The sequence below is a fragment of the Lampetra fluviatilis genome, chromosome 1 (assembly GCF_964198595.1).
Source record: "Lampetra fluviatilis chromosome 1, kcLamFluv1.1, whole genome shotgun sequence".
NCBI lineage: Eukaryota > Metazoa > Chordata > Hyperoartia > Petromyzontiformes > Petromyzontidae > Lampetra > Lampetra fluviatilis.
Genome location: NC_136275.1, coordinates 27,083,803 through 27,094,980, shown reverse-complemented (window position 1 = coordinate 27,094,980; position 11,178 = coordinate 27,083,803). Strand labels below are relative to the sequence as shown.

At 48.1% G+C, this 11,178-nt stretch overlaps 1 non-coding gene across 1 annotated transcript; it reads left to right on the top strand.

Annotated features, from left to right (window-relative positions):
- Positions 1-9,127: 9,127 nt before the first annotated feature.
- Positions 9,128-9,229, top strand: LOC144937066 (U6 spliceosomal RNA). The gene has a single exon (XR_013637562.1). It is a non-coding gene; the product is annotated as a U6 spliceosomal RNA (small nuclear RNA).
- The last annotated feature ends 1,949 nt before the right edge of the window (positions 9,230-11,178 follow it).

The window sequence follows — 11,178 nt, the reverse complement described above, 5'->3', positions numbered from 1 at the left end:
CCCATCATGCGCGGGGGGGGGGGAGGAGGGGTGAGGAGGGTGGGGCGCGGGGGTGGTGGTGGTGGTGGTGAAGGTGGTGGTGGTGGTGGTGGTGAAGGTGGTGGTGGTGATGAAGGTGATGGTGGACTTGTAAGGGCTCTGGGCGCGAAACGTCCCCATGCAACTCGACGGTTGCAATCGGCCCGGGTCCGCGTACCCTGTAGGTACGACCTTGCGTGTCCCCAAAAAGGTTGCAAGGTTGTGACTACAGCGTACGCGGCTCCGGGAACATACCTGCAGCATCGGCAACGGTGGTGGTGGTGGTGGTAGTGGAGAGAGGATGGCCACTGAAACAGAAGAACAAGGCCCATTGCCCGAAACGTTAGCGAAATCATATGAATTGTTCTCTGTTTGCGTGGTCGTGTCGTTGTTGGTGTCACGTGCGACGAGGTGGGGTGAGACGACCGCTCGTTGGTTGTAGCGGCGCCTGGTGAAGGTGTGCAGTGTGTGTGTTGTGTGTGCTACAGTCGTGTGTGTGTTGTGTGTGTTGTGTTTGTTGTTGTGTGTTGTGTATAGTGCCGTGTGTGTTGTGTATACTACAGTGTGTGTGTGTTGTGTGCGTTGTGTGTACTACAGTGTGTGTGTTGTGTGTGTTGTGTATACTACAGTGTGCATTTTGTATACTACAGTGTGTGCGTTGTGTATACTACAGTGTGTGTGTTGTGTGTGTTGTGTGTACTACAGTGTGTGTGTTGTGTGTGTTGTGTATACTACAGTGTGCATTTTGTATACTACAGTGTGTGCGTTGTGTATACTACAGTGTGTGTATTGTGTGTGTTGTGTATACTACAGTGTGTGTATTGTGTGTGTTGTGTGTACTACAGTGTGTGTGTTGTGTGTGTTGTGTTTGTTGTTGTGTGTTGTGTATAGTGCAGTGTGTGTATTGTGTGTGTTGTGCATACTACAGTGTGTGTTGTGTATACTACAGTGTGTGTGTTGTGTGCATTTTGTATACTACAGTGTGTGCGTTGTGTATACTACAGTGTGTGTGTGTTGTGTGTGTTGTGTATACTACAGTGTGTGTGTTGTGTGCATTTTGTATACTACAGTGTGTGTGTTGTGTATACTACAGTGTGTGTGTTGTGTTTACTAAAGTTGTGTGTGTTGTGTGTGTTGTGTGTGTTGTGTATACTACAGTGTGTGTGCTGTGTTGTGTGTGTGTGTTGTGTGTACTATATTCGTGTGTTGTGTTGTGTGTGCTGTGTGTGTTGTGTGTGTTGTGTGTGCTGTGTGTGTTGTGTGTGCTGTGTGTGTTGTGTGTGTCGTGTGTGCTGTGTGTGTTGTGTTGTGTGTGCTGTGTGTGTTGTGTGTGTCGTGTGTGTCGTGTGTGCTGTGTGTGTTGTGTTGTGTCGTGTGTGCTGTGCGTGTTGTGTTGTGTGTGCTGTGTGTGTTGTGTGTGCTGTGTTGTGTGTGCTGTGTGTGCTGTGTGTGTTGTGTTGTGTCGTGTGTGCTGTGTGTGTTGTGTTGTGTGTGCTGTGTGTGTTGTGTGTGTTGTGTTGTGTGTGTTGTGTGTGTTGTGTGTGCTGTGTGTGTTGTGTGTGTTGTGTTGTGTGTGTTGTGTGTGTTGTGTGTGTTGTGTGTGTCGTGTGTGTTGTGTAAACTACACACAGCTCCAGATCCGCGCCTGGTAGATGGCGCAACTTGATGCGAGGTTCGGTCTCGGATCGTTTGATCGATTGGCCGCCGCGCAATCCCCACGTACCACGATCGATCATTTGCGATCATCTTGGCTCTAAATAATGTTTAAGATTTGCGGTCACATGGACCGATATTCGCGGTGAATCAAGCACGCGTGTGTGTATATGTAACTGTGGTTGTATTCCGGAGCTCGCATATAGATGTATGTCGTATTGTATTATTTTATTCATTAAATAAAATATATATATATATCTACACAACCCCCTTCGGCGCAATTCTTTACACAAATATACACGTGGCGTGTGCGAGGTCGGTGAGTTTTTTGGGATTTCAAGAAAGAATCCGCGCGACATTAGCTCGCAAAACATCGCTACCACCCCTCCCCGTGCCGTGTACACACAGCGAGTGCACACAAAGTGTACGTGTTGTGTTACACTCTGAGTGTGTGTGTACACACAGCGAGTGCACACAAAGTGTACGTGTTGTGTTACACTCTGTGTGTGTGTGTACACAGCGAGTGCACACAAAGTGTACGTGTTGTGTTACACTCTGTGTGTGTGTGTACACACAACGAGTGCACACAAAGTGTACGTGTTGTGTTACACTCTGTGTGTGTGTGTACACACAGCGAGTGCACACAAAGTGTACGTGTTGTGTTACACTCTGTGTGTGTGTGTACACACAACGAGTGCACACAAAGTGTACGTGTTGTGTTACACTCTGTGTGTGTGTGTACACACAGCGAGTGCACACAAAGTGTACGTGTTGTGTTACACTCTGTGTGTGTGTACACACAGCGAGTGCACACAAAGTGTACGTGTTGTGTTACACTCTGTGTGTGTGTGTACACACAGCGAGTGCACACAAAGTGTACGTGTTGTGTTACACTCTGTGTGTGTGTACACACAGCGAATGCACACAAAGTGTACGTGCTGTGTTACACTCTGTGTGTGTGTGTACACACAGCGAGTGCACACAAAGTGTACGTGTTGTGTTACACTCTGTGTGTGTGTGTACACACAGCGATTGCACACAAAGTGTACGTGTTGTGTTACACTCTGTGTGTGTGTGTACACACAGCGAGTGCACACAAAGTGTACGTGTTGTGTTACACTCTGTGTGTGTGTGTACACACAGCGAGTGCACACAAAGTGTACGTGTTGTGTTACACTCTGTGTGTGTGTGTACACACAGCGAGTGCACACAAAGTGTACGTGTTGTGTTACACTCTGTGTGTGTGTACACACAGCGAGTGCACACAAAGTGTACGTGTTGTGTTACACTCTGTGTGTGTGTGTACACACAGCGAGTGCACACAAAGTGTACGTGTTGCGTTACACTGTGTGTGTGTGTACACACAGCGAGTGCACACAAAGTGTACGTGTTGCGTTACACTCTGTGTGTGTGTGTACACACAGCGAGTGCACACAAAGTGTACGTGTTGCGTTACACTCTGTGTGTGTGTGTACACACAGCGAGTGCACACAAAGTGTACGTGTTGTGTTACACTCTGTGTGTGTGTACACACAGCGAGTGCACACAAAGTGTACGTGTTGTGTTACACTCTGTGTGTGTGTACACACAGCGAGTGCACACAAAGTGTACGTGTTGTGTTACACTGTGTGTGTGTGTACACACAGCGAGTGCACACAAAGTGTACGTGCTGTGTTACACTCTGTGTGTGTGTACACACAGCGAGTGCACACAAAGTGTACGTGTTGTGTTACACTGTGTGTGTGTGTACACACAGCGAGTGCACACAAAGTGTACGTGTTGTGTTACACTCTGTGTGTGTGTGTACACAGCGAGTGCACACAAAGTGTACGTGCTGTGTTACACTCTGTGTGTGTGTGTACACACAGCGAGTGCACACACAGTGTACGTGTTGTGTTACACTCTGTGTGTGTGTGTACACACAGCGAGTGCACACACAGTGTACGTGTTGTGTTACACTCTGTGTGTGTGTGTACACACAGCGAGTGCACACAAAGTGTACGTGTTGTGTTACACTCTGTGTGTGTGTGTACACACAGCGAGTGCACACAAAGTGTACGTGTTGTGTTACACTCTGTGTGTGTGTGTACACACAGCGAGTGCACACAAAGTGTACGTGTTGTGTTACACTCTGTGTGTGTGTGTACACACAGCGAGTGCACACAAAGTGTACGTGTTGTGTTACACTCTGTGTGTGTGTGTACACACAGCGAGTGCACACAAAGTGTACGTGTTGCGTTACACTCTGTGTGTGTGTGTACACACAGCGAGTGCACACAAAGTGTACGTGTTGTGTTACACTCTGTGTGTGTGTGTATACACAGCGAGTGCACACAAAGTGTACGTGTTGTGTTACACTCTGTGTGTGTGTGTACACACAGCGAATGCACACAAAGTGTACGTGTTGTGTTACACTGTGTGTGTGTGTACACACAGCGAGTGCACACAAAGTGTACGTGTTGTGTTACACTCTGTGTGTGTGTACACAGCGAGTGCACACAAAGTGTACGTGTTGTGTTCCACTCTGTGTGTGTATGTGCACACAACAAAGTGTACGTGTTGTGTTACACTCTCTGTGTGTGTGTGCACACAACAAAGTGTACGTGTTGTGTTACACTCTCTGTGTGTGTGTACACAAAGTGTACGTGTTGCGTTACACTCTCTGTGTGTGTGTACACAACAAAGTGTACGTAAGCGCATGAGCAAATATTGAAATCGTCAACACGATTCGTCACGATGGTGATGGAGACAATGAGGGGTGGAGAGGAGGTGGGGGCCGGCCAGGGGGGAGGGGGGGTGAAGGAGGGTAGGTGGGGGGGGGAGCGGTGGCGCAGTGGTTAGCGCACCTGAGCTGTGGAACCCGTTGCCACTTGAATTCGATTCCCGATCACGGATGAACACCGATCCTGGGTCCGTTACTCGCCTTTTGCCAAGACGCCACTGACCACAGCGGTGAAGTATGGTCAAATAACTCCCCCATTACAGATCTATATTTATTAAAAAATATATAAATCTGCATTGCATATATATATGTGTACGAACACTGCATATTCAGGCCGGAACAAAACGTAAACGCGTCGCTCATCGTGCAAATGGACAATCTCGAAGGAAGCCATTCTGCACGTGAGGTCAGTCCGCGCAGCTCTCAGACCGAACGAATCAATAAATACATTAATTAATGCGCCCCCCCCCCGCCGCATTGCCCCCCATTGCCCCCCATTGCCCCCCCCAATCACGATGTGGAAACGTGCGCCCGTTCGGTACCGACGTAGCGCCCGGGAGAGCGGCAAAACACCAGTGACGATTATCTGAACCGGTCCTGGGCCTCCCCTAGGTCGACTCAGCCTCAAATGAGTACCTGGTGCGGTGTGTAAACATCGCCGCTAGGGAGACAAAGGCGGTCGGGCGTGGTGCTGGCCACCCACCCCCTCGTGTACCGTGCCGGCCTTCATAGGTGCTCGCTAACAGCACTTGCCCCTACAGTCTGTTAAGGCTATACGGGGATCTTTGTCTTTGTCTTTGTATGTTTATATATGAAGGGTATACAATGTGAACACATCTATTGTATATCTTCCGTCTCGGGAGAAATCGTATGTAGGAAGCCGACGTGCAATGGCGATGAGTCGTCGTCGTCGAGTGTGTGGTGATGCTGGTCGCGGTCTCTGTTGTCAACAATTTAAATTGTTCGACTTAAAACGTTCGTGACTGCAGGGATTCATAGTCACGTCGATATAAACAATAATAATACAATAAAATGTATGTATTCGTCTTATTCTACCGAAAGAACCAAATAATATGAATACAAATTCTACATTACAACATTACTCGTCAACAGCACTGCCCTTAAGGGAACTATATGTGTGCATTATATTGATATATCATATACTGTATATATGTATATATAATATACTGTATATATATATGTATTTTTGTGGAATGTTCGATGTTGGTGTTTTTCGCAATGTTCAGCGTTTTGCGTGATGCAATGTAGCACGATATTTACAAAATAAAAAGTCAAGAAAGTATGACATTACACATTTTAAATATGGGACGTTTTGGTGCAAGCTACACGTTCTTTATAGCGCGTTGATCAATGGAAGGGCGCAATGACGAACGCGTGGATGTGTTTTTTTTTATTAATGTTTTTTTGTGCTTGTGCACCCATCACTGCCAATGCGGCGGTATTGCGCTACACGCGCCGGATGATTGTTAAAAAACGTCTGCGTCACTAGAAACACGTGCGCACACACACCGGGCTCTCGAACTGTATTTGAATCGGCGCCGTGAACGAAAACAGAAGAAACGTGAATTGCCGTGTAACGAGTTATTTCGTATTTTAATTGGGGAGTCAATTGGAAGTGAGAGCTGGGATGAGACGCGCTGCAGAGGAACTCGAGAAAAGTATTCCGACAGACGCTGTTCTTCACCTGAGGACGGCTGCTTGCGTTGTGGCCGAAACGTCGTGAGAATTGTATTTTATTATGTTTTAATTTTTATTATTTTATAATTTCCCTTCTACGTGACTTTACCGAAAGAACCAAGAAGATGAATCCCTGCAGTCACGAAAGCTTCAAATCGAAAAATATCGAGTTAAGTTTGAAGTCGCGTTTTAGTATTGATGTGAACATTTCGATTAATATTATTGCTGTGTTTTGACACTATTGTTTTGACTAATGTATTTAAATCGCTCGGCCCCATCTGGGTCTTCATTTAAGTTACTTCGTTTGTCCCATTTGGCCGATGCGCAGTGACTTTCATACGGTTCCTTTATTTACCCAGAATCTCTCTTGGGATGGGGAAACAAAAATAATCGCAATGGGAAAGAAAGAGACGGTAATGCGATATCGTTATCGGCTGTGGTCGTAGTTACATCATATCCCTTTCGCGCTGCGAAGTCTTAATGTTTTATGAGCGAAGCCATATCAATAGCATCCATCAGTAATTGGTCTTCATGATTAAACATCGTCTGGTGGTGGTGGTGATGCTGCGACTATTGATTATGCGCGCGACGTTGGGCAGAGTGGTGCACAAAACACAATTAACAAAACAAAAACACAATTCCACGCAATCGTCGATAACACGGTGGCATTAAAAAAAAACAATAGATGTGTAAAATCGGCGACGTTTCGGGCAATGGACCTTCGTGCATGGTCTTCGTAATGCCCCACAAATGCCCGCTCATCGGCGTGAAACTTACAAGTGGCACTTAACGAATGGATGAGTACCGAGTGTGAATGTGCAACGCATGTTAGCAATGAATATACATGACTAAATACATACATATATATATATATTTTAATAACGAATCAATCAACAACGATATATAGATTAATTGATTATCAACCGCCCGTTATTCCAGAATTGCTTATTTATTTTTTGGGACGAATTATTTCGTTTTAAATAAACACGTAATATTGATTAATTCTTGAAACAAATGTTGGGATTTCATGATTTCACTTATCCGGCCTTCCCAATTAAAGTGTCGCAAGTAGCTTTGTTTAAACAATTCCTAGCAATGTATTATCGATGATTAAATAGAGCCTTAACGTGTGTAACAGTAGACACACGCTACTCGTATTTGTAGCGGATATGGCCGTGATTAATTTGGTAATTTTCCCCATTCCTTTCTTACCATCTACCAAACACGACACTTAATCTTCATCGCTTCACGAGCCTTTCATCATCATATCGTTCACATGGTCGTGTTGATTTGGTCGTGTTGATTGGCCGTGTATATTTTACAGGCGTAATTTTAATTAACGGATATGTTGTATGGTGCAGGCGAAATCACTGTTAATATATTATTATTAATATAACAAATCAAATTTATAATACCAATTCCATCCTAGGATCCCAATTGGGTGCCATAAATTTGCACAAGTCAAATATTTAAAAAAAACATTTTTTTGACAAACTTCGTAAATTATTCTTCTTGGTTCTTTCGGTAAAGTCACGTAGATCGTGACTTTGACTACGTGACTTTACCGAAAGAACCAAGAGGATGAATCCCTGCAGTCACGAAAGCTTTAAATCGAAATTCGTAAATTCTCTATTTGCAAGTGTTTTCTTTGATATATATGAGAAAAAAAATCTAAACTTTAAAGAAAATAAATAGAACCTGCGACGTTTCGGGCAGTGACCCTTTTTAGTAGCACATAAAGAAGGGCCATTGCTCGAAACGTCGCAGATTAATATATTGATGTGTTCTTTTAGTGCCACAGTGTTGTTTCCGGTTGTGTTGAGTTGTTATTGTTAATTTGGAGTTGTGAAACCACTGCCAACACAGCAGCAACGTCGCCAAATAATCTGGCATCTCAATGGGCCCCTCTAACTGGTTCAATACAGTCCAACTATCTATTACATTGTAAACTTTTTATTTTACCAAGTAAGGCGTGACCTGGCCACGAAAGATAATAGCTCAACGAAGTGGCTTACGTGGAAATGTATAGCAGCCAAATACTCTGAACGCATGATGTTGATTTTAAATGTGGAGGGGAAAACCGGAAGACCTGGAGAAAAATCCACGCGACCACAGAGAGAGAGAGAGCCAGGCAAACTCCAAATATACAACAACAGGCGTCAGGGTTTGGGATCGAACCCACGACCTCCTGCATACCGGGCGAGGGAGTTTTAACATCTCGCCATATGTAGCCATCAAGGCGCGTCGAATATAAGTTGCAAAATCAATACATGATAATGTTCTTGTAATAAACCAACGCTACTTTATTTTTAAAATGTTCTTATACGTGGACAGATGTGTAAGGGAAGCCCAATATCTATTGTTAAAAACACATTTGAAAAAATAAACACGTGTCAATAACACGGCAGCCTTAAAGGTGGGGGGGGGGGCATATAAGAGGCGACGTTTCAGACAATGCACCTTGTTCACAGCGCAGAAAAATAACAACAACCGCCATTCGCCACTTAAGTGACGGTGACATCCCCACGGCGCTTGTGCCAGGCTACGTGCACCTTTGAGGCCACGTGAAGTGTCACAATGCTCGCTGGGCACGAGGAGGCCCCCCCCCCCCCCCAGGTGCCATGGGTTGGTGACTGACCCCTCCCGCCACCAGACACACAAACAACACAGATCCACAGCGTGGACAGGCGCGCCAGTGTCCCTTACCTTCCTCCATCGCTGCCAGTAGGCGGCGCGCTAGGACCGGATTGCCTGCTACGTAATATACAACCTCAGCGCGCGCGCCATTATACCGCGTCCCCTCGGTTGGGGGGGCGGGGGGAGGCGGGGGGCTCTATCTAGGCGCATGCGCAGTCGCGGCTCATCCAAGGAATCCTTTGGAGCCCCGTTGTTGAGCGCTCCCCTCTTCCAATGGGCCCAGGGCGAGTCTGCCACGAGGCGAGATGCGTGCGACCCAAAACACAACCCTGGGCGCACAGCTGCCGAGAGGAGCTCCCACCTCGCCTCTCGATCTCTCGCTCGCTCTCTCGCTCCCACTTGCTCCGGCAGTACACGTACTACAATTGGAACGATACACAGAAGATTAGCATGGCCCTGCGCAAAGATGATACGCAGATTCGTGAAGCGTTCTCTCTCTCGCTGTCTCTCTCTCAAAAGTCTCTCTCGCTGTCTCTCTCTCGCTGTCTCTCTCGCTGTCTCTCTCGCTGTCTCACTCTCGCTGTCTCACTCTCGCTGTCTCTCTCGCTGTCTCACTCTCGCTGTCTCACTCTCGCTGTCTCTCTCTCTCTCGCGCTCTTCGGCGACTGCGTTGCTCACGACCCTGGCAGAGCAAACCCCCAAGTTCGAATCCCCGCCCGCGAGCGATGCGATTTCCGCAACAAGTTGCAGCGGCGGATGTATTTGGACTGGGACACGGGTCTCGCCCGAGGTCGGACTCGGCCTTAAACGAGTGCCTGGTGCGGTGTGTACATTGTGAGCAGTGGGGAGACAAAGGCGGCCGGGCGTGGGGTTGTTGACAACCGCACTCCCCGTCCTGCGCCGTGCCGACATTCCTCGTTGCTACTCGCTAACAGCACTTGCCCCCAACACTCTCTTAAAGGCTATACGGGGGATCTTTGCCTTTGGTCACAAATCCACCCCTTCGCTGTGCGTGCCCCCACCGCGTGTAGCTTGATAGGTGTTGCTGCAAGTGCAGTTTGCGAGCACCTATTAAGGCCCAACTTTACGCCCGGCCGCGTTTGTCTCTCCCCAACGCTGATGTTGGCACAATGCGAGTGTCCATCTCGCACACTTGCCGGGTGTATTTATTCATTTCATGCGGAGCCGACCCAGGGTGAGAGGGTTCCTTCGTGGCCACTCTGACGAGGTTACTGATCGATTAGAATCACTTCGTCGCAGTCATCACTTGGCCGGATTCGCACGCGCACGTTCGCCACGGCGCTTGTGCCAGGCTAGGTGCACGTCGACAACACGTGGACTTGTGATGAAGCCAAAGGGTGGATAGGAGGCGGGGTTCAGCCGTGAATGTTTCAAACCGGCGCAAAATGTTCCTCCCCTTTTAAAAAAGAAAAAAAAGCGGTCCCACGTCTCTCAACCGCAGCGAATATCGGCCAGGTCTCTTCCGCACAGCGCTCCCCACGCGCCATAGACAAAGATCCCCCGTGTAGCCTTAACAGACTGTAGGGGCAAGTGCTGCTAGCGAGCACCTATGAAGGGCGGAACGGTACACGAGGGGGTGGGTGGGTGGCCAGCACCACGCCCGACCGCCTTCGTCTCCCTAGTGGCGATGTTTTAACACACTCAATTTCACCGGCGTTTGACGGCCGTGGGTGGGAATCGAACTCGGGATGCGCGGGTTCCCAGGCGCTACCACTCCGTTACGCACTTGACCTTCTGGAATAAGGAGCGCGCGCGGGGCGTCCACGTGGTCAAGCCGGTGGTGGTGGAGAGCGAGACTCTTGCTTGGAATGTTTGTCCAATTCCTCAGCGGCCTGCGTCTATTTATGTTTCGCGTGGGAGGAAACCCGGGAGGTCATCCGCGCGTACCCCACGCAATTGCGAGGGGGGCTTGACGCCTGCCTGAGTGTTCACACACAGACACACACACAGACACACACACACACAGACACGCAAACAGACACACACACAGACACACACACACACAGACACGCACACAGACACACACACACACAGACACACACAGACACGCACACAGACACGCATACAGACACACACACAGACACACACACAGACACGCACAAAAAAGATACCCCGTATAGCCTTAACAGACTGGAGGGGCAAGTGCTGTTAGCGAGCACCTATGAAGGCCAGAACGGTACACGAGGGGGTGGGTGGCCAGCACCACGCCCGACCGCCTTTGTCTCCCCAGTGGCGATGTTTACACACCGCACCAGGTACTAATTTGAGGCTAAGTCGACCTAGGGGAGGCCCAGGACCGTCGCGCGTTATCCGCTACGCCACGGTTCCCCATAAACACACACCAGACGCACAGACACACACACACAACACGCACAGACACACACACAAGACGCACAGACACACACACAAGACGCACAGACACACACACA